The following is a 25242-nucleotide window of genomic DNA, read 5'->3' on the forward strand; positions in this document are numbered from 1 at the left end:
TAAAAAACAATGAATGCTATTAACTAATGACCTGATATTCAAGATCATCAGCAGCAAAATACATATGTGGTTGATGCTCAGACTTCTCTCCAGGAAGACCAATCGATCTCAAAATGTCACAGAGAACAAAGTTCAGTCCATCATTGATCATTTACTGTGCAAAAGCAAACATTCAGAAAATAAAAACTAAAAAGAAAAATTACCTGTATATCTTTGCCCCAGTCTAAAGGATCACAAACAAAATCTGCTCTCTCTCTTTCAGAAGACACATCAAAACTGTTGGTAATCAGCGAAAAAATCACACTTGAATTGAATACAATAAGAACTACATTGGATTGATGAATAAACAAAATTCTGGGATAACAATACTGAACATTCAAATGAATATACTAAAACATGTAGTTAATTTGTCTGACATCATTCCTATTTATAGACTAAATAATTACATAATAACCCTACTAAATACAGTAATTACAATAAGACCCCTATACTTAATATAAATATTAATAATGTTAGTTTGTATACTAATAAAAACTAGAGAAGAAGGCGTCTCCAATCGCAAGGGTTGTGCTGATTTGATGAACTGACGCATCCTTGGGTCCATTGACTTTATAATAGCCGGTCATGTTTTTGGGTCTTTTTCGTTCTGTTTTTATGTTCTTGATTGAGTGATCTCCTGGGATCTATATGATTTAGATAGTTTTAACCATTTTATATATTTTTCTCTAAATTTGAAAATAAAAGTATTGAATAGAAATAAACCGTTATTAGTACAATACAGAAGAATATCAATTAAGGTGAAAGAAATGAGAAGTTACAAGAATATCAAGATGAATAAGTAGGAAGTTGACACATCATTTGCAAAATATAAATAAAATAAATAATTTGGAATAACCAATTTGCAGTGTTGACACCTTACCTAACAGTTGACTTTGTTTTTAGACATATATAACCGCTTATATAAATATATTGCAGCAGAGATGAATCCTTTAACAGGAAACTAGGAAAGAAATATCCGTAGAGGCTCCAAGAAAATTCCATGATGAAGCACGAGGACACAACTGAAATCCTGAATACGAATACTTCTAGTGACTACCTTCCAGATCTATTTGGTAACATATATATCTACTTCTACCATATATACGAGGTTCCACTTTAGTAGCATTTGACAGCAATATTGTTGGGAATCTTGTATGATAACCGGGATTAATTAGGGCTGTTTGTAAATGAGCCGATCTCGAAGCTCCCTTAAAAAAAGGTTGAAAAAAGATTGATTGTTTGCTCGACTCATTTACAAACCAAGCCAGCTTGGCTCCGTTTGAATTATTTTATTTCAAGTTTTTTTCAGTGCGTGTATGGCTAGTCCACTCGTCACTTCATACAAGCAAAAATAACATATATTTTAATTTTTTTAACCAAATACATAATATGAATTGCTGTACCGACTTGCCAAAACTAAATAGATATGTTTAAATAGCTCGTGACTTGAAACTCCTTTGAAAAGGTTCAAAAAATATTACTCGTAATCAGCTCATTTACAAACCGATCCGAGCACTAGGGCACTTTTTCTTATATTGTATATGAAAATCACTTTTCAGAAGAGTATGTCTACTGTCTAGTTAGTATCTGGTCAACGGAAGTTAACGTTGTGTGCAGTTATTTTGGGACTAATAAATGTTATGCGACTACTTAAACTTGGGTGTTCCATTATATGAAGCATCGATTACAGGCGACTGGGAAACTGCAAAGCTCATCTTTGGTAAACACCCACATTTGGTACGGTTTAGTCTTAATTATAAAAATTTTGGCACAGCATTACATGTGGCAGCGGCAGCAAAACGATCCAAGAAGAACTTGAATTTTGTGAAGAATCTAGTAGATATGATGACAACGGACGAGTTGGAACTTAAAAATAAACATTCTAGCACTGCCTTTTGCGTAGCAGCTGCATTTGGAAACATTGAAGTGGTTAAGATTATGATGGAAAAGAATCACAACCTGTTGAACATTCGTGGCTCTAATGGATTTTTGCCACTGTCCATCAGCGCCTTAAGGGGGAATTCAAGCATAATGAATTACCTTTATAATAGTTCTCAGAAGCTGAGCGGCAATCACTGGACAGATAGTGACAGGGATTCTACACTACTGCATTATGTGAAGAGTTATTTCTTTGGTAGGTAATTCTCATGTGTTTCTTCATGGTCCCCTGTCTTTCACTTAAAATGGAGGGATAAGCCACTACTACACAATGTGGCATTTGCTACAGAATACGAAAGTTGCGATGGCTTTGGTGTTACAAATTTCTAACATAATACTCGTTTGTATATCTGCTATATATGCTTGAGATTTCAAATTTAGTTACAAGATCAAGTATATTATTTAAACCGATTCGAAGTTCATAAACAAAAAAAATTCATCAACATTACATGTTTTTGTTATTACTTCTATCTTCATCAATGTTTAAATACTGTATACTATATATATTTTCTATTCAGTTATCTTCTTAGTTTCATATCTTTAAGAGAATGTCATATCTCTTCTATAGATGGTGCCCTCCAAATCCTAGAGGACCGTCCAGAACTTGCTCGGAATGTGTCTATACTTGAAGATCTGGCTGAGAATCTTGATGCATTCGAAAGTGAAGAATCTGATTTAATCTCAAGCATCATAGAAGCAAGTATGCACTGATCATTATATTGACGTATAGACGTCCCTTGGTAATAGTATACTTTGGTTTTTCTTACTGTGGAGTGTTTTGATGCTCTGTTTTCAGCTGTTAGATTTTGTTGTGGCGAACCACAACCTAAAGATACCGAGCCTGCACTGAAAATACTAAAATTAATATGGGAACATGCTACGAGAACAATGGACATTAGTGAAATTGAGGATATGCTCAGAGGGCCTCCAGCTTCCTTGGATGATGGAACGATTCAATATAAATCTAGAATGTTATTTGTTGCGACGGAAATGGGCAACACCAAGTTTATAGTAGAGTTGCTTCGAACCTATCCTCATCTTATGCTTGATACAAATGAGGATGGGCTCACTATATTTCATGTAGCGGTTATGAACCGTCATGTAGGTGTATACAACCTATTGTATGAGATATGTGGCGTCTTCAGGAATGACATATGCATACAAAATGATAAGTCGGGCAATAATATGATTCGTTTAGTTGGGAAGACTTCAAAGAAGATGGCAGCTACGTCATCGCGAGCAACTCTGTTAATGCAACGAGAAATACTGTGGTTCAGGGTATAGTTTGCCAAACTCCTTAATTAATTAACATCAGTTAAATATTAGATGTAATGTTCCTGCAGTCGCAATAACATTCCCCTGACTAGTAAATAGCACAAAAAGTTTTATTGATTTTTTGGTGAAATATTATTGTGAATGTTCCACGGCCGATGAAGTACACATCCATCTGGAATGGAACTTGTTAACTACATACACTAAATAAAATTAACAAAAATTATAACAAGCAATGACTTACGGTTGTGTATAACTTTTTTGTACTTTGTAGGAGGTTTGTATGATAGTACCACCTTATTTGTGGGGCCAAAAGAACAAAGATGGTGATACACCATATGATTTATTCTATAAAGAAAACGAAGATCAAGTTTCCAAAGGATTAAAATGGACGAAAGACTGCATGGTCGTTGCAACACTTATCATCACTGTTGCTTTTGCTGTAGCGTTTACGGTACCGGGTGGCTACAACCAAGAACGCGGACTTCCTGTATTTCTTCATCAGCGTACCTGAAGAGGTATGTACCCGCCTCAACACCGAGCAAGGCGGGTCAACCCACAAGATAAAGACATTATGAAGGCACAAAGCCAAAACCTATGCGCATGGCGCATACAGAACATGCTCAGGCATCATATGCCCAGGCACACATATGCTCGCGCGGCGCATCAGCGCGCGGCGCATATTTCATGCTCATGCATATCACATCTGCCCAGGCACACATATGCTCGCGCATCACATATGCGCGCGGCGCATCAGCGCGCGGCGCATATTACATGCTCATGCATATCACATCTGCCCAGGCACACATATGCTCGCGCATCACATATGCGCGCGGCGCATCAGCTCGCGGCGCATATCACATGCTCGTGCATATCACATCTGCGCATGAAATATCTGCGCGTGAGAATAAAGAGAAGACCTCGCGCATCCTCAGGATTGGCGCATATCACACATGCACATAATCGACCTCGTCCTTATCCAAATCAGGATTAGGGCAACCTTGATTGTGCACGTCAGACAACCTTCCAGAAGGCATCTTTTTAAGGAGTAAGAATATGCTGATGTTGACAGCTGCCAAATGAAAGGTCGACAACTCAGCATGACACAAGTGCTACCACGTGATTACAACCAACGAGAAAGCGCCAGGTGTCCCAGAGGACACGTGGCGCAGTGCGATTGGAAGAGGCCAACGAGGTTGAGCCCAATCAGTGGAAACCCTAGCACTATAAATACAGCATCAACTCCACTTTGATGGACAGATTCATACTCAATCATTGACAGTTACAGGCAGTGATATCACATTCAATCATATTGAATTACATTCACTCACAGTCAGTTACATACAAACACACAGTCACACAATCATACAGTATTCAGCTATTAAGCAATACTCTTGAGATTCCCTTACACACACATTATTATCTTCTCCACCATATACTTATTCTCACGCCGGAGGGTTACCCCAAAGAGGACCCCTCTGTCCCTTTCTGAGGGGTAAGTTAACGGCGTTGTTCATTTTGTAGGTGGAAGAACACGGATCCAGAAGAACCATCGGTGAAATAGTACAATCAAAACCCGAGGAAAGTAGATCTGCTACCAACGAGTAGATCCACGTTTCTTCATTGGCGCCATCCACTGTTACAAACGGCAATCAGATCTCATCAGATCTACATAAAAAAAAAATCAATCACCATGGTTTCTGGCATTCGTAACGCTGATCAAGCTCTGGAGGATATTGAACGTGAGGGTGTCAATGAGGGACAGCAGTTTCTGAGGGTGCCGCGTGATTCTACGCGCACCACCAGTAACCGTCCCCTCATCACAACCCCTCACGGCCAGACTGAAACTCCTCCAGACGATCTCACGTTACAAAATCTTGCCGGCGCGAAACTGAAAGGACCAATGGGTCCAGAAGAAGAACAAATGATCCGAATGAATGGCTCATAAACGAGCAGCGGCGTCTACTGGAAAAGTACAATGAAATGGTCAAACAGAAAAAGCTAGCCGACCAAACACAAAGGCAAGCGTTTGATAAGCAGACTACAAAATGGCCGCGCGCGCCGGAAGAAGGACATTCTGTTCACACTGCACACACTGAGTTCAGTGATGAAGAAGTGCATAGCATGAGGAAGACGCGAGATACTCATGCAGGAGGCTCACAACTCCGCGCGCCTGTGAACATGGCGCCTAGAGCCAGAGCAGATCTGGATCTGCACATGCCGTACAGCCCGCCAGTGAGGGGGCAAGTGGACGTAACCACGCCGTACAGGCCGGCCATCTTAGTGAAGCACTCAAAATTTACTGAGCGCATCGCTAAGGCCCCCATCCAGCACAAGACCAAGATGCCAAGTGGTCTGGGCAAATATGATGGTACAACAGATCCAGATGACTTTTTGCAAGGTTTCTATAACACGGGAAACCTAGAGAGCTGGACGATGCCAACATGGTGTCACATGTTTGCCCGCTGCCTTACGGGCGCGGCGCGGGTCTGGTTCGAGAGCTTGCCGACTGGGCAAATTGATGGGTTCGAGGAACTATTGGAAAAGTTCCAAGCCCACTTCGTACAGCAGCGCAGACACACGCGCGATCCTGATGACATCATGCACTGCGTGCGCAGGAATGATGAAACGATTGAGGACTACATCACTCGTTTCAATCAGGAGTCTCTGGCAATCGGGGGTATAACTGAGCAACTCCTGCGCGTGGCTTTTATACAAGGCGCGCGCAGTGATCAACTCCGCCGAGCTCTCGTAAGCAGAGATGGTATGCCCACCACTTGGGCAAAACTAATGGAAGCATCGCGAGTCTTCGCGAGAAATGAAAAGCAGATTGCCCAAGATAGGGCAAGAGAAAGAGCGCATCAGGCTGAATCACCGCGCAGCAAAGAGAAGAGGGCCAAACAGAACTCTGTATGGTCCTGGTTGCAACCAACAAGTTTTTCTTCCACAGAAAAGCAAACGCAACCAAGCTCACCCCAGCCCCAAAAAGATGTTCGTAATCGCGGGGAGGGTGACAAGAGGGAGGGCGGCAGAGATCCTAGCAGACCTCTGCCAAGAATATGGACTCCCCTCACTAAAACACCTTCACAGGTGTTAAGTACTGAGAATGTCCAATTCAAGCCCCCCAAGCAGCTACACTACAAGGGACCGCAAAACAGTGGCAAATACTGTGAATTTCACAGGTCCCCGGGCCACAACACCGACGCATGCCATCATTTAAAGGATGCGATCGAGAAGGATGTAAAATCAGGCAGGCTGGCTCACTTGGTGAAAAACCCAAGAATAGAGGATGAGCAACCGGAAGGAGCCTCTGCCAGCAAGAAATACAAAAGAATCTGTGTGGCTGAGGGGGGACGACAAGGGCAGACGTCAAAAAAGAGAAGCGCGCAAATCCACGGAGATTGGCGCGAGCAGCAAGTTATCTTCCCAAGAATCAGGGGAGGCCCTTCAATCAGCAGCCCTCTCGTCATCACCACACACATTGCTCATTACGAAGTGTAAAAGGTCCTGGTGGACACTGGAAGCGAATCTGACATTATGTATGAGCAATGTTTCAGAAAGTTAGACCCGGCAGACCAAGCGCGGCTCGAGATGGTGAACGCACCAATTTGTGGTGTTTCAAATGAAATCATCCATCCCCTAGGTCAAATTCAGTTTGAACTAACTATGGGGGATGATGAGCACAAGCGAGCCGAAGTTGTCAACTTCTTGGTCTTGCCCACCACGTCATGCCACAATATGATCCTGGGTAGGGAAACGATTGCTCAATTTAATGCTGTACCGTCGCCAGCGCACGGCGCATTGGGGTTCCCTACACCAACAGGCGTAACATTTGTTTACCGCGATCATTTGTGCGCAGTGACAAGTACGCCGCGGGAAGGGAGAATGAAACTTCCAATGGCGGACAATGCGCCAGAGAAGTGGATCTTAAACCCAAAATTCCCAGAGCAAACGGTCACAATTGGCGCGTGACTTGGCAACACTCCGATATGACTGGGATCCCGCGTGGCAACACTCCGATATGACTGGGATCCCGCGTGACTTGGCGCAACATTCTCTTAACACGTTCAAATCGGTGGAGCCAATTGCTCAGAAAAAGAGAATCATGGGGGATGAAAAGGCGAAGGCCATGAATGAGCAAGTTGAGGACCTGTTGCGCGCAAACATCATCCGCCCGATCCGATACCAGACGTGGGTAGCCAATCCTGTGATGGTAAAGAAAAGCAACGGGTCATGGAGGATGTGTATTGACTTCAAGGACCTCAACAAAGCATGTCCGAAAGACTGTTACCCCCTCCCAAACATCGACGCAAAGGTGGACTCCGTGGCGCCATTCAAGCTCAAATGTTTCCTGGATGCCTACAAAGGCTATCACCGGATTCAAATGGCACCACAAGACGAAGACAAGACTGCCTTCAGAACTGACAAGGGTGTTTTTTGTTACACAAAAATGCCCTTTGGTTTAAAGAATGCGGGCGCCACTTATCAGAGACTTATGGATTCGGTTTTCAGTGAACAAATCGGAAGAAATCTAGAAGTCTATGTTGATGATTTGGTGATCAAGAGCAGGGAGGAGAGACAAATGCTCAAAGACATCGAGGAAACTCTTCAGCGCTTAACGGAAGTCAACATGAAGCTCAACCCGAGCAAATGTACTTTCGGCGCGGAAGAGGGGAAATTTCTTGGTGTAATGGTCACTAAGGATGGTTTCAAGGTGAACCCTGAAAAGGTGGAAGCCATCCTTGACATGCCTTCACCATCCACCATGAAAGAGGTTCAGAAGCTGAATGGTAGATTGGTGTCAATCAACAGGTTCCTAGCGAACCACGCCAGCAAATCTACTCCATTCGTTAACACTTTGAGGAACTGCTTGAAGAAGAGCCAATTCAAGTGGACGCCTGAGGCTGAGCAAGCTTTCAGTGAGATAAAAGAATGTCTCATAAAGCTGCCCGCGCTCACAGCTCCACTTCCTAGCGAAACCCTTACATTGTACTTGTCAGCTGGAGACCGTGCCATCGGCGCAGTATTATTGGTGGATCGCAAGGGGATCCAAACGCCAATATACTATGTGAGTCGGGTGCTGACAGACCCTGAGACGCGCTATTCCATCATGGAAAAGTTAGTTTTGTCACTAACACACGCGTCGCGCAAGCTTCATAGATACTTCAATGGTCATCCTATTGAAGTTCTGACAGGTTACAACATCCAGCAAGTCTTGCGACGCCCCGCGCTCTCCGGAAGGCTGACAAAGTGGGCGCTGGAATTAGGTGAACACACGATCACCTATAAGCCCCGTCCAGCAATAAAGGGTCAAGTTTTAGCGGATTTCATCACGGAAATCCCAGAGGGAAAGATTGAAGAAGCTCAGCGCGAGGTAGACCCTCCGCGAGCAAATGATGAAGAAGATGTTTGGAGGCTATTCACTGATGGAGCCTCCAACAGCGAAGGGTCCGGCGCAGGCCTCAAACTGGTGGACCCTGATAATCATGAATATACTTATGCTATTAGGTTGGACTTCAAGAGTACCAACAATGAGGCTGAGTATGAAGCCCTGCTGGCTGGTCTGCGCATTGCGCGCAAGTTTGGAGTTAAAAGGCTAGAGGCACATGTTGATTCTTACTTGGTAGCTGCACAGGTCAATGGCCTTTATGATGCCAAGGAGAACACCATGCCTCTATATCTAGAGCAGGCAAAAAAGCTCGTTGAGCAGTTTGACTTCTTCAAAATCATACACATCTCGCGCAACGAAAACAAGTCCGCTGACGCGTTGAGTAAGATGGCATCAACTAATTTTGATCACTTTGGCAAAGATGTCAGGGTGGAAGTGATGAGCAACCCGTCAGTGCAAACGCAATCTGTCCTTGTAATTCATACAACCCCTTCATCCTGGATAACTCCAATAATGGAATTTCTGAAGGAGGGGAAGTTACCGGACGATCGCGCACAGGCGAGAAAGATAAGACACAAGGCGCAGAGCTATGAACTACTTGATGGTACATTATATCGACGCTCTTATCTTGGACCGCTCATGAAATGCCTGGATGCTGAAGAAGCAAGCTATGTGATTAGGGAGATTCACGAAGGAATCTGCGGAATACACTGTTGGAATTACGTATGCCCGAGACACGTATTTAGATTAATGTGGCTAACTGTGCTTGATCCAAGTCGGGTCATACCCAATAACGAGCTAGATAGACACCGGATTGTATTTGTTTAAGATATGATCTTTAAACGAATACCGAACACAAAGTTTAGGAAATCGGTTTTTCTAAAATTGCACTTGAAAGATTAAAATAAATAATTTGGATTATTTATTTATTTATTTATTTAATTATTTAATTGGTTAAATAATTAAGAAGAGATTATAAAATAGTTTTATAATAGTGTAGGCTAGTTTTATATATGTGATATATATAAATATATAAATCAAAAAAAAAAAAAAAAAAAAAAAAAGGAGATGGGTGGCCGGTTTTGGGTGGGACCCATCACCACCCCAACAAGCCAATATGATCAAAGTCTCTTGGTTATATTTTTGGTTAAAATCCCACTAGCCTACACATGCATTGGTGCACCTTTCATTTCATTTTTCAAGTGCAAGAAAACTCCCACTCTCCCTCTCTTTTTCCTCTCGGCCGAAACAAGCAAGGAAGGAGGGCTCGGGTGCTCGGTTTTCTAGTGTTCTTGTCCTAACACTCATCCGGTGTTGCTCGTGGGTATCACCTCTTGAGGCATCCTACTCTTGGAGGCTAGTCCATCTTCCTCTTCATATCATCCTACTCTTTTGAGGTAAAAGAGTTATTGTTATTATTAATTTTGTAAGCCTTTTGTTCTTGTAGATTGATCCTATTTCGGGTTTTAGCCTTGTTACATATTGGTATGTTTCATAAAATTAACAATAGGTTGTTGATATTATCATGCTTCCGTTGCTAGATTAATAAAAATGTTTCAACTAATACTCTAAAATAGATACTAAAACCCAACAATTGGCATCAAGAGCCGGTTACAAGGACATAGGTTTACTTTTAGTTTTTCCCCTTTGGTTTTATAAAATTAACATGCATGAGATTTTATAAAACCCAAGATCTTAACATATGGATGTTAAAGTTCAAAAAAAAAAAAAATTTGGTTTTTGGCCAAATGGGCCGAAACCCATTTGGGCCGTGAGGTTAAAATGGGCCGAAGCCCTTTGGGCCGGTTTTTTTTTTTAATTGGGCCGAAGCCCAATAACTTTTGTTGGGCCGAAGCCCAATAACCACCGTGAGGGGTTTTTTAGTCTTTAAATATATATTTGGATATGTATTTATTTGTAAGTTAGTCCCTAAACCGAGCCTAGACCGATGTGGATGTTGTGATTGTGTGTTGTGATTTATCTATATTATTACTCATTTGGAATGTAATAGTAATTAGGGCTTGTATTTATTTTTTACAAATGGTTGTAATAGTAAATAGGTTGTTTGTAATTTTCTTTATTTTTAGACCAAATGTATTAGGATATATTTGTTGTAAATTGAAGAATTACAAGGTTTTGGTGGATTGGGCCTATTGGGCTTATTTGGGTTAATTGGGCCTCACAAGCCCAATTTGGGATTCAAAGCCCATTAAAGCCCAAATTCACATTTTGGGCTCAAGGAAGCTTATGGAAGTCCAAGGCCCACTAAGAAGCCCAAGTTGAAATCACAACAAATTAAAGAGGAGACACTTGAAGCATTGGATGCAAGATCAAGTGGGAGCATATCACTCATCCTTGTGTCATGTTTTGTCCCTTAGGATAAGACTAGGACACACACTTGTTTCGGCCAACAAGTGTGGTCCGCTTAGAGGCTCGTGTTTATGGTTGACCTTATGATGTTTGTATGCTTGTATGATTATGTTTGATTGTGTTTGAATGGTAGATATAGGATATCAATCCGTCACATAGATCTTTTAAAACAAACATATAAAATGGGTTCTAATAATTATTGGTAATTGACGTGACACGTAGTATTTATAAAATAATTAAATAGCCGTCTCACGCCTATAATAAAAATGGTTTTATTATAATTAGAACCGGTGAAAATCGTTTTCATATAACCGTGTTACTAAATGCATGTTAGAACATGGTAAATAGTTTCCTAAATCTAGAATATTGGAAAACTTAAAATCCCTTTTTTTTCATAATTACCAAGGAAACAAGTCTAACACCATCCTTTTGTAAGACACTTAACGTATTAGGAAACTTTAAATGGGATAAAGGTCACCTAACCATTTTAGAGCAAACTAATATACTTAAGGTAATATTAACATATTTGTGGGATAAAGGTCACCTAACCACTTGTATGTTAATCTTACACGTTTATACAAGTAGGATGACTTGAATTGGAAACCATGTGATAAAGGTCACCTAAGCATGGGGTCCAATGGTGTTGATGGGATAAACATGCCAACACGAAATAAGGATTTCGAATGGTCCCATACCTCTAGAAGTTGCAAAGGGTTGCAATTGTCAAGGTTGACTACCTTGTTAAATCAAATAACGGGATAAAGGTCACCTAACCGAAATTTGATTTATCGTTGGATTCTAGAATTTAATTATTATTTTAAAATTTGGAATAAAAGGGTATTAATAATTAAATTGTTTATAATACTAAAAGGAACTTTGTTAAATTTTGTAGATGGCCGCTAACAATGCAAACACCTCTACCCATAACACCCGTAACCTATCCTTAAGAACCATCCTTGAAAAGGATCGTCTAAACCATAATAACTTTATGGATTGGTATCGCAACTTGAGAATAGTTCTCAAGCAAGAAGAGATATCATATGTCTTAGACGATCCCATTCCCGACGAGCCTAACGTGGAAGATGAGGAGGCTTATAACGATTGGGTCAACTACACCAAAGATTCGGTGCAAGCCTCTTGCCTCATGTTAGCGACTATGATTCCCGAAATTCAAAAGGATTTCGAGCATCATGGGGCATACGACATGATAACTCAATTGAAGGAAATGTTCCTTCAACAAGCTAGAGCGGAACGTTTCGAAACGGTTCGAGCGTTTCATGCATGTCGTATGGAGGAAACCCAAAGCGTCTCATCTTATGTCCTAAAGATGAAAAGCTACATTGAAAAGCTTCGTAGGTTGAATTGTCCCGTCTCAAATGAGTTGGCTACGGATTTGATCCTCAACTTTTTGACCAAAAGGTTTGAAACCTTTGTCATGAACTATAACATGAACGGGTGGGACAAAAGCATTGGTGAGCTTCACGCAATGCTAAGAACGGCCGAAGCGGGAATGGGTAAAAGGGTTTTACCCGTTCTAACAATCAATGAAGGAAAAAGGGGACATAACTCCAACCCCAAAGCAAGTGTTGCTAAGGGCAAGGGCCACGTCCAAGGAAAGGGAAAGAGGAAAGCCATCACGCCCACCAAACCGAAGGAAAAGAAGCAAAAGGTTGCGGCGCAAGATCCATGCTTTGAGTGTGGAGAGATAGGTCATTGGAAAAGGAATTGTCCGACCTATCTCAATGCGTTAAAAGATAAGAGGGATGCGGGGCATACCTCAGGTATTATCTTTACTATACATATTGAACTAAATGTTATTTCTTCAAATACATGGGTACTTGATACCGGATGTGGAACTCACATTTGCAATTTGTTGCAGGGGTTCAAAAGAAGTAAACAACTCAACAAAGGGGACATTAGTCTCTTTATGGGCAATGGAGCAAGAGTTGAAGTCCAAGCCCAAGGAGACTACTTGTTAAAGCTTCCAAGTGGTTTGGAAGTAATTTTGAAGAATGTTTTGTATGCTCCTAAGTTAAGGAGAAACATTATTTCCGTGTCTCTTTTAAAACAATGTGGCTTTGATCTTAAATTTATAAATTGTGATATTCATGTTTTGATGAATGGCATGTTTTATTTTAAAGCTATACCCATGAATGGTATATATGAAATAGATCAAAGTGGTATGTCACATAGTAGTTCAATGTACAATGTCAACACCAAAAAACTCAAGAAGGACTTGGGTGATTCCTATCTTTGGCATTGTCGCCTTGGACATATAAACAAGAATCGCATGCAAACTCTTCGCAAGAGTGGTATTCTAGAAACCAATGAGTTTGATTCATTTGATGTATGTGAATCTTGTTTACAAGGCAAAATGACAAAGCAACCCTTTAATAAAACTTTTGAAAGGTCAAAAGAATTATTGGGTATCATACATTCGGATGTATGTGGTCCTTTTAGACCAATGACTAGGAATGGTGAAAGATACTTCATTACCTTTATTGACGATTATAGTCGATATGGTTATGTGTACTTAATGAAACACAAAGATGAAGCTTTTGAAATGTTCAAAGACTTCAAAGCTGAAGTAGAAAGACAACTCAAGACCACAATCAAAGTACTTCGTAGTGATAGAGGAGGTGAATACCTAAGTGGTATTTTTCAAGATCATCTTAAGAGTTGTGGAATTATTTCACAACTTACTCCACCTGGAACACCACAACATAATGGTGTGTCTGAAAGGAGAAATCGTACCCTATTAGATATGGTTCGATCGATGATGGCTAGAAGCACTTTACCTCTATCATTTTGGGGCTATGCTTTACTTTCCGCTGTTCGCATATTGAATATGGCTCCAACCAAGAAAGTGGAGAAGACACCTTTTGAAGTATGGCATGGAAAGGCTCCATCGCTATCATTCTTAAGAGTTTGGGGTTGTGAAGCTTATGTAAAGCAATACACCCCAAACAAATTAGAAGTCCGATCCACTAAGTGTATCTTTATAGGTTATCCTAAAGATGATTTAGGATATTACTTTTACGATCCTAGTGAGCAAAATGTTATTATTGCTCGAAAGGGTAAGTTCTTGGAAACTAAGTTCCTTGAGGAAGGAACTAATAGTAGAACAGTGAAATTTGATGAGGATCAAGAATCACAAGATGATACACAATTGGTTGATACTAGCACTCAACAAGAGGTTGTTGAAAGTGATCAAGTGGTTGATCAAAACACACAAAACGTTCGCAGATCTGGTAGAATTAGCAATCCACCTGAAAAATATGGATTTTTTGTAGAAGGTTGCTACGTGGTAGATTCGGATGAACCGACCACATACCGTGATGCAATGTCCAAGAATGATTGTGACAAATGGCTTGAAGCCATGAACGTTGAGATGCAATCCATGTATGACAACCAAGTTTGGGAATTGGTTGAACCACCACTCAACTCCAAAGCTGTTGGAAGTAAGTGGGTTTTCAAAAGGAAAACTGATATGCATGGAAACTTGGATACTTATAAAGCAAGACTTGTAGCTAAAGGTTTCACTCAAACTCAAGGGGTTGATTATGATGAAACTTTTTCGCCTGTGGCAATGCTTAAGTCTATTAGGATATTATTTGCCATAGCTGCACATTATGATTATGAAATTTGGCAAATGGATGTCAAGACCGCTTTCCTAAATGGATATCTTGAGGAAGATGTCTATATGGTTCAGCCTGAAGGTTTTGTCGATCCAAAACATCCTAATAAAGTATGCAAGTTAAAGAAATCAATCTATGGATTGAAACAAGCATCTAGAACTTGGAATCATCGTTTTGATGAAGAAATCAAAAGTTTTGGATTCATCAAGAACGCTGATGAGGCTTGTGTGTATAAGAAAGCTAGTGGGAGTATAATTACCTTCTTAGTATTGTATGTCGATGACATTCTACTATTTGGAAATGACATTCCAACCATGGAAAGCGTTAAGGCTTGGCTTGGAAGTAGATTTTCCATCAAGGATCTAGGTGAAGCTGCCTATATTTTGGGAATAAAGATCTATAGGGATAGGTCAAGGCGCTTGATAGGTTTGAACCAAAGTACATACATTGATAAGATCTTGAAAAGGTTCAAGATGGAAAACTCCAAGAAAGGTTTTGTACCTATTCAAAGAGGGACCATATTGAGTTCAGCTCAATGTCCAAGCTCAAAGGGTGAGCAAGAGACGATGAAACAAATCCCATATGCTTCTGCTATAGGATCCATCATGTATGCGATGATATGTACTAGACCGGATGTGTCATGCGCTTTGAGCATGACAAGCAGATACCAACAGAATCCAGGAAACAGTCATTGGATGGCTGTTAAGAGCATATTGAAATACCTTAGGAGAACTAAGGATATGTTTCTGATATATGGATCTGGTGAGGAGGAACTCGCTATAAAAGGTTACACGGATGCGAGCTTCCAAACTGATCGAGATGATTCTCGATCACAGTCTGGGTATGTGTTCACACTTAATGGAGGAGCTGTCTCTTGGAAGAGCTCAAAACAGGAAGTGGTAGCATTGTCCACTACAGAATCAGAATACATCGCCGCTTCATTGGCAGCTCAGGAAGCTGCATGGTTGAAGAAATTCATTACTGATCTAGGGGTGGTCTCTTCCATTCAAGACCCCCTAGAAATCTTTTGTGACAACGAGGGTGCGATTGCACAAATCAAGGAACCTCGTTCGCACCAAAAGACAAGGCACATAGAGCGGAGATTCAACTACATAAGGGATGAAGTTGAAAAAGGAAAGATATGTATTCGCAAAGTTGGAACTGATCAAAATCTTGCGGATCCATTCACGAAGCTCCTAGAAAGACCGAAACATGAGCGTCATGCGAGTGGCTTAGGACTTCGATATTCTAGTAATTGGATTTGATCTATTTTGTATTAAAGTTTAAAAGACTTTTGTAATTTAACTCTTTTATATGATTATGGAATCTTGAGTTAAATTCTAATTTTGCATGTTTAATCCATGAATAAGTTATCTTATTCTAAAAGTCCGTAGTCGATCACATTTGTGGGAACAAATATGAAGCAAGACTATTATGAACTAGGATTGGTGGATATTCATAAGGAATGAATATGGAGCATAGGTTTGCTGCCAAAGTTCATAGATATTTGTGGGATACAAATATTGGACTGACCCGCTCTCAATATTACTACATGGAGTCGATTGACTTGATCATTAGTAATTTTGAGTAAAGGAGAATTTCATATTATCCTTAGACCTGAGATGTATACTGGGTCTTGATTTTCACCAAGTATTACACTTTGACTCTCCCCTTTGCTATTCGTAAAAGATGGTACATAAGGATGAGCTCAGGTGGAGTATAAAAGTGATAGTGAGAGGCGTATACAGTCAAGAAGGAATTTGTTCCTCTTATGTGTTGAGAGTTTAGATGTCTAAGGCCTGATAAAGTTGAATTGAAAAGAGAATGATCACCTATGTCTCTTAGATCCAACATGACATCTAGTAACAAAGAGATATAATGATAGATTCACCTAAATCATATCAAGTAAGGGACTTGAAGGGATGATGTTATTGAATGGCACTTCGTCAAACACATTAGGGGTGGTGAACTGTTGTTAGGCGGTATTCACCACTTGCATTAATTTTCTATGTATCTCGTGCAAGTGGGAGATTGTTGGAATTACGTATGCCCGAGACACGTATTTAGATTAATGTGGCTAACTGTGCTTGATCCAAGTCGGGTCATACCCAATAACGAGCTAGATAGACACCGGATTGTATTTGTTTAAGATATGATCTTTAAACGAATACCGAACACAAAGTTTAGGAAATCGGTTTTTCTAAAATTGCACTTGAAAGATTAAAATAAATAATTTGGATTATTTATTTATTTATTTATTTAATTATTTAATTGGTTAAATAATTAAGAAGAGATTATAAAATAGTTTTATAATAGTGTAGGCTAGTTTTATATATGTGATATATATAAATATATAAATCAAAAAAAAAAAAAAAAAAAAAAAAGGAGATGGGTGGCCGGTTTTGGGTGGGACCCATCACCACCCCAACAAGCCAATATGATCAAAGTCTCTTGGTTATATTTTTGGTTAAAATCCCACTAGCCTACACATGCATTGGTGCACCTTTCATTTCATTTTTCAAGTGCAAGAAAACTCCCACTCTCCCTCTCTTTTTCCTCTCGGCCGAAACAAGCAAGGAAGGAGGGCTCGGGTGCTCGGTTTTCTAGTGTTCTTGTCCTAACACTCATCCGGTGTTGCTCGTGGGTATCACCTCTTGAGGCATCCTACTCTTGGAGGCTAGTCCATCTTCCTCTTCATATCATCCTACTCTTTTGAGGTAAAAGAGTTATTGTTATTATTAATTTTGTAAGCCTTTTGTTCTTGTAGATTGATCCTATTTCGGGTTTTAGCCTTGTTACATATTGGTATGTTTCATAAAATTAACAATAGGTTGTTGATATTATCATGCTTCCGTTGCTAGATTAATAAAAATGTTTCAACTAATACTCTAAAATAGATACTAAAACCCAACATACACGCTGGCCCGCGCATGGTGGTTGCCAAGGCAATGAGCTCAGGCTACTATTGGCCAGGCATGTACTTGGATGCGCTAAAAGAAATCCAAAAATGCAAGGCATGTCAGAGCTACGCGCCAAACACCATGCGGCCAAAGAACTACTTGATTCCAGTGACCTCCGCATGGCCTTTCCACAAATGGGCCATTGATATTGTGGGGCCCCTGCCGCAAGCGCAAGGGCGAGTGAAATTTTTGGTAGTGGCGGTAGACTATTTCACAAAATGGGTTGAGGCCAAGCCACTAGCAAAAATCACAGCTGAGGCGATGAAGCAATTTATCTGGAGCCACATCATTTGCCGTTTTGGCCTTCCTATGGAAATTGTGAGCGACAATGGCAAACAATTCACTGACAGGAAGATATCCAGCTGGCTCAAAGAATTGCACATCAACCAAATCTTCACTTCGGTCTACCACCCTCAGGGGAATGGCCAAGTGGAGCGCGCGAATCAAAGTTTGTTAAATGGGCTGAAGAAAAGGTTGGAGGGAGAATCCCATTCTTGGGTCGAAGAGTAACCTAATGTCCTGTGGGCGCACAGGACATTAAGCAAAACTAGCAATGGCGAGTCCCCGTTCAGCCTAACCTATGGGACAGAGGCTATGATCCCAGCAGAAATTGGATGCCCATCCCATAGGGTACTCATGATGAGCAAGACTGATAACGAGCGCGAAAGAAGATTGGACCTCAACTTGCTTGAAGGGCGCAGAGAAGCGGCTATCATCAATGAAGCCAAATACAAGAAAAAGCTGGAAAAATATTATAATCAGCGCGTTAAAGAGTGCCACTTCAAGAAAAATGATTTTGTCCTTCGTAACAATGAAGCTAGCCGCGCAATACCCCCAGGAAAAATGTCCCCCAATTGGGAAGGACCTTATCAAATCTCAGAAGAATTGGGGAAAGGCGCATACACTTTAAAAGATTTGAATGGAAAAAAGATACCGCGCGCGTGGAACGCAGCACAGCTTAGAAAATGAGTCATGTAAAAATTCAAATATGTAATCAAGGCTTTTAAGCCATCATGAATGATGATTCGCGCTATCTTTCAATATTTGTTCTATTACCTTTGCATACATGTTTCACACTTCCTTTATTAATTTGGAGCAATATGACAACACTATATTGACTTCAAAAACAAAATAAAACGAAGTAAAACATACATGCGCGAGACTTAGCACAAACGCGTTAACGAGTCTTAACTCTAAAACGTCAGGGCCTTAGCCCAAACCTACGAGCCTTAGCTCAAACACGTTAACGAGTCTTAACTCTAAAAACGTCAGGGCCTTAGCCCAAAACAAAGAGCCTTAGCTCAAAACACTCACAAACATCCATCTTACTTCCCGCGTAGCCTGATCATAAAAATCCCTAAACACAACTAAGGCAAAGTACATGCCAAATCATAGTTGTTAAGGTCTCAGGTCAAGGTCGCGCGCGGAATCATAGTGGATATCTGAGTAACACATGCTGACATGTAATGGCTAAAACTCATAATTCCATATAAAAAACGCGCGACAACGACGCGCAAAAAAGGAACAGTGAAAAGTCATCGCGCGTGTCAGCATAAACAAGATACTGCGAAACCACTTACAAAGTAGGACTATGGTTAAGTAAATAATTTCCTTACAACCTTATTCTTATTTTAACGTGCAAGCATATCTTATATCTATACAAGCAAACATGAAGAGATGAATGGAAATGCGCAAGATGTGAAAAAGGGAAAACAAATTTCATTCCATATCATTGAAATTTACAAGTGTGATGAGTTACAAATTACAAGTATAACAAAAAACAAAAAAAAAATTAGAAAGATGAAGGGCTTCTCAAGTCTCCACGTCGACGTCAGCCACTTCATCACCCTCATCATCTCCCGCAGCATCTGGCGCGGCCCGCTCCTCATCTCCGAACTGACCATAGTCAAGTTCTTCCTCCTCAATGGAGTCTTCTATCACGACGGTGTCAGGAGCAGATTCTTTCGCCGCGCCAGAGCCGCTGGCAGGGGCAACATCCCCCGCGCCACCATCATCGCCACCAGCCCCCTCGCATTCATCGAGCAACTTCTTTAGCGCGCCGAGGTCGGGCTGGTCAGCAAGCGCAGCTATCTGCAAATCATTAGAAAAGTATTGAGTACAAAAAACTTGGAAAATTACTCAAGAAAAATTCATTAAGGTCAAGGTACCTGCACAAGGATGGGGATGGGAGTATTCATATACTTCTCCCCCACCGCGGCCATGTCCGCGCAGGCCGCGTCGCTCTTGTAAGGGTACTCGGATGGGTTCTTCTTCAACATCTCATATTCATACCCATCCGTAAACCCTTCAGCTCGACCCACCAAACGAGCGGCAGCATTGCAGTCCATCACAAGGGCCTGAAACTCGGCAGAATATTTCATCGCCAAAGCGCAACGAGTCATGCCCTGTGACACCAGCCATTGGCGATCCTGCGCGAGGCCAGCAACAGACGTCTCGAGGGCAGGAACCTGGGAGTTTAATAACTCAACAGTTTCCTTGGTCTTTTTTAGCTCCTCTTTATCAGACGCTGCTGCCGCCAAAATTTTTTCTTTCTCCGCCTGCGCAGCATCAAGTGCTTCCTGGCTAGACGCTGCCGTCGCCAAGGCCTCATCCCTATCGGCCTGCGCGGCCGCCAACTCCTTCTTCAGGCGCGCAACCTCGCTCTCCAGTGATGATTTCTCAGTGATACTCTGGACGATAGCTTGGTCACGCGCCTCCGCCTGCTGTTCCAAGACACGCACTCTACGCGCGTACTTGGCAACTTCGGCCTCCGCCACCTGCTGCTTCTCCCGCGCAGCTTGGAGCTCATGCCCGCGCTTAATAATGGCGGTGTTGGCACTTGCTCGGTTTTCGCTGAGCTTCGCCTGGAGTTTCTCAGCTCGTGCGCGAGCATCAGAAAGGTTCCAGGCAGCCACCTTAGCCTCTTGCTGGGCTGCCACAAGAGCATCGCGTACTTTAATATAATCACGATGAAGCTCTTGGGAGGCAGCAAAGAAAGCTGACCCAGCGAAAATGTGATCGTTGAGCAAGTCAGCGCGGGTGCGCTCCTCCTGATACCTCCTTTCAGTAGGAGGCACGGCATGAGCCCATAAGTCCTCGCATACGCCCATGGATTGGAAGGAACTGTCTTCATTAATATTCCATCTCGGGCGGTAAACGTGGTCACCTTCCTGCAAAACACAAGAAATGTTCTAAGTCATAAAACATACTTATATGGAGGTACGCGCAGCGGAGCAACAAATTAAAACATACCTGCGGGGATGAAGCAGAAAAGTCAGCGCCAGCCCCACCAGAAGTCTGCGCTGCGAAGTCTTGTGGCATCGCAGGGCTGGCACGGACTCCGAAGGAGTCTTCAGCTTGAGCTCCCTCATCCTCCTCATCTTCTTCAATCGGCCTCTTCTCCTGCGACCTGGAGGGCTCCAAACCAGTCTCGCGGAGAGGGCTGCGCGTAGGAGGATGCGAGGGAGGTCTCGACGCCGCCAGTTCGGCGCGCAATACGGCTTCCTGCTCCTTTGTAATCCCAATAAGGGGAGACTCAGCACTAGCAGGAGCAGGACCAGAACCAGCGGCGCCGGCAACGGCGCCAGGAGTGTCACCAGCAGCTTGTACGCCAGCTACAACTCCTATGAACAAATCAACAACAAAAAAGGGTTTATGGTATAATCAAAACAAAAAATTCAGAAGACAATGGCGCAAAACATACCTTCGCGCAATTCTGTTCGCGCGTTGAACATCGCCATGAAGTTCATTCTACCCTTTTCTGAGGGTAGAACAGGGGACTTAGAAGCAGCCCCCGGCGCAGCCTCAGCACCTTGTTGCGCCTGAGGCTGATCTGCTACCGTCGCCGGTCCTGCAAACATTCAAATGCGAAAATATTTAATAATAATTCAATCAGAATTATGGGTAAGCAAAGTATACCTTTCGCAGGCGCGACACTGCTTCTCTCTTCAGCCGCGCGAAGGGAGGAGGTCACGCCACCATACCTCAAGTGGACAGGAGGTCTGCCCACTTTCACAGGCAGGGAAGCTAAAGAAACCTTGGTGGTAAACACCTGGGTTTCCTCAGGTCCCTTCGTTTGAGCATGGGGATGAGCGACAGGGGTGTCGTCTTTCTTCTGTCTCTTACTGCCCCCTGCGCCGGATTTCCCCTTAGCTTTGCGCTTTAGTAGGGGCGCTTCCTCTTCCTCCTCCTCCTCTTCCGCGAGCTCCAGCTCGTAGTTCTCCAGCGCATCTACAATACATGCAACACAAGTGTTAGCAAAGTTTGGTATTCTAAAGGAATAAGCATAAGTGCGAAGGCTTACCAGGCGCGTCGCTATCAAAGTCAAATTCCAGATCCACAGGGATGAACATGTCATCGAAGCGATCTGGGAAACCAACCTCCCCAGCGCCAAGCGCGACGGAGCCACCCTCCACTTGATCATCATAAGCGGCGTGGATATAATCCTTGGTGACTGCGCAAAAACAAGTTAAGTGATATCAGCAAAAAGAATTATGTTCGCGCAGAAAAAGAAATAAAGCAATGAAATAAACTTACACAACCCGTCGACTTGGATAACGGGCTCAAGCGCGCTGTCGGCCCACAGCTTACTCATGCCGACCCCCACCAGCGCCTCCTCGCGAATTTTCTTGGCGGGGGATGGTTCGGCGGTCAGTTTCTTAACCCAGGCGCCGGTTGGGTTCTTAATAACATCCGCATCCGCGGGCGCAGAATCGATCGCGCGCATCGTCATGCGGATGGGGATTACACCAGCCCTGATGTAGAAGAACCTCTCAGACCAGTCATGAAGGCTCTTGAATGACACGGTGCTGCACTTAACCTTCTGACTGCGAGGAATAAAGGAGATCCAAGAATCTTGGATCTTGGGCTTGTAAAAAAATTGAAAGCGCCGAGGGGTGGGCTCCTCGCGCTGTGATTTGCACATGAACTCGAAATGAGTCATGCGCACAAGTCCAAACGGATGGACTTGGGATATATGAATCCCGAAAAACCGTAACACCGCACCTACAAACCTTGTCATCGGAAGACGAAGGTTGCAGTGGGTGAAAAAATGGGTGTACAGTGAAATATAGCCGGGAGGCGGGTCCGCCGCCGTTTGCCCGGCCACAGGCAACATGCAGCCAAACACAGGGGGGAAACCCTGTGACGAGATGAGGCTGTCGAGATCGGCCTGCCTCAATTTGCAGGGGATTTCATTCCACCTTTTCGTGGCCTTGGTCCTCCCTACTTCCTCCGATGTGGTCTCAACAACCCTCTTCCCCTTGCCCTTTTGCTTCAATGTCGACATCACCACAGATTTCACACGGCGTCTTCGAGAAGCAATAGAGGTGATTGAGGGGTTAGAGGAGTCTGAATTATCAGACATACAACTGCAGCAGTAGATATTCGAAGATTCGAAACGATGAATACACTCAAATCAGAATATGAAAGGCAGAACTTCGAAATTTAGCAACAATGAAGATGAAGATAAAAAATTCCTAAGGGCCTGCTTTTATAGGCCCAGGAGAGAGAAATGTGGCAACTGATCGGATTTCACGCGCCCCCACTCGCAGGTGTAAGCCAACGAGGGCGCGGCACATGTCCCTAACACTGTTGAGGGGACATAAAAACGTAACGGACCTGCCACGGAGCAGAGACGCGCCCCCACTCGCAGGTGCAAACCAATGCGAGCGCGACACGTGTTCCAGACAGCTGTGCGAGGGGACATGAAAGGCAACTGTAGCACCTCGAGCACACGAAACGTCTGACACGTTTACGGCGCACGTCACCACCAACCAACCACGTGTTTGGACCCTTCGTTTCAACCAAATGGATAGAACTTCGCGCAACGATGGAAACAACCAAGAAAACGACAAAACCCCATTAAAAAGACCAAATCAGTAAGTCTAATATCTATCTTACCGCGCTAGCGCGAGATAAAACACACATTAGACTGGGGGGGCTTGAAGAGGTATGTACCCGCCTCAACACCGAGCAAGGCGGGTCAACCCACAAGATAAAGACATTATGAAGGCACAAAGCCAAAACCTATGCGCATGGCGCATACAGAACATGCTCAGGCATCATATGCCCAGGCACACATATGCTCGCGCGGCGCATCAGCGCGCGGCGCATATTACATGCTCATGCATATCACATCTGCCCAGGCACACATATGCTCGCGCATCACATATGCGCGCGGCGCATCAGCGCGCGGCGCATATTACATGCTCATGCATATCACATCTGCCCAGGCACACATATGCTCGCGCATCACATATGCGCGCGGCGCATCAGCGCGCGGCGCATATCACATGCTCGTGCATATCACATCTGCGCATGAAATATCTGCGCGTGAGAATAAAGAGAAGACCTCGCGCATCCTCAGGATTGGCGCATATCACACATGCACATAATCGACCTCGTCCTTATCCAAATCAGGATTAGGGCAACCTTGATTGTGCACGTCAGACAACCTTCCAGAAGGCATCTTTTTAAGGAGTAAGAATATGCTGATGTTGACAGCTGCCAAATGAAAGGTCGACAACTCAGCATGACACAAGTGCTACCACGTGATTACAACCAACGAGAAAGCGCCAGGTGTCCCAGAGGACACGTGGCGCAGTGCGATTGGAAGAGGCCAACGAGGTTGAGCCCAATCAGTGGAAACCCTAGCACTATAAATACAGCATCAACTCCACTTTGATGGACAGATTCATACTCAATCATTGACAGTTACAGGCAGTGATATCACATTCAATCATATTGAATTACATTCACTCACAGTCAGTTACATACAAACACACAGTCACACAATCATACAGTATTCAGCTATTAAGCAATACTCTTGAGATTCCCTTACACACACATTATTATCTTCTCCACCATATACTTATTCTCACGCCGGAGGGTTACCCCAAAGAGGACCCCTCTGTCCCTTTCTGAGGGGTAAGTTAACGGCGTTGTTCATTTTGTAGGTGGAAGAACACGGATCCAGAAGAACCATCGGTGAAATAGTACAATCAAAACCCGAGGAAAGTAGATCTGCTACCAGCGAGTAGATCCACGTTTCTTCAGTACCCTCTTAGTTTTTGTTATTGCAGACGCCATTTCTTTGTTCTCTTCCTCCACTTCACTCCTAGTGTTCTTATCTGTCCTCACATCTCGTCACCAGCAAACTGAATTCCTGTATTCATTACCCAGAAAGCTGATGATAGGTCTACTAACACTTTTCATGTCCATAGCAGCAATGATGGTTACTTTTAGTGCTAGTTTCTTTGCGTTATACCACAAGGGGTTGACATGGGTGCCAATCCTTGTTGCAGCATTTGCTACCCCACCGGTCTTTATGTTTGCAGCATTGCAATTTCCTATTTGGGTAGATATGTTTCGCTCTACATATGATTCTCGCTATTTGTTTAACCCAAAGAAACGTATGCTTTACACCATAAAAGCGAGGCCATGCTCAAACAAGTCTAGTTGCTGCTGGTTCCCATGTAAAAGCATCGTTACAAGGATGTTTTTCAAAAAATGTTGATGTGCACTTGGATTATCATATATGCATTTTGTTTTATAGCTTACAACGTATTCATGATCTTTTACTTGTACCATATGTATGTTATTTGTTGCGGCGGAAAGAAAACACCAGCCTCAAACT

The 25242-nt window shown here is 42.8% G+C and overlaps 1 pseudogene; it reads left to right on the top strand.

The window, feature by feature from the left end:
- The first annotated feature begins 1674 nt into the window (after positions 1 to 1674).
- On the top strand, positions 1675 to 25122 carry LOC143549215 (uncharacterized; annotated as a pseudogene).
- The last annotated feature ends 120 nt before the right edge of the window (positions 25123 to 25242 follow it).

Source organism: Bidens hawaiensis, unplaced genomic scaffold, assembly GCF_021521415.1.
Source record: "Bidens hawaiensis isolate Kalapana, Puna unplaced genomic scaffold, B.hawaiensis_p1.1 tig00000978_1, whole genome shotgun sequence".
NCBI lineage: Eukaryota > Viridiplantae > Streptophyta > Magnoliopsida > Asterales > Asteraceae > Bidens > Bidens hawaiensis.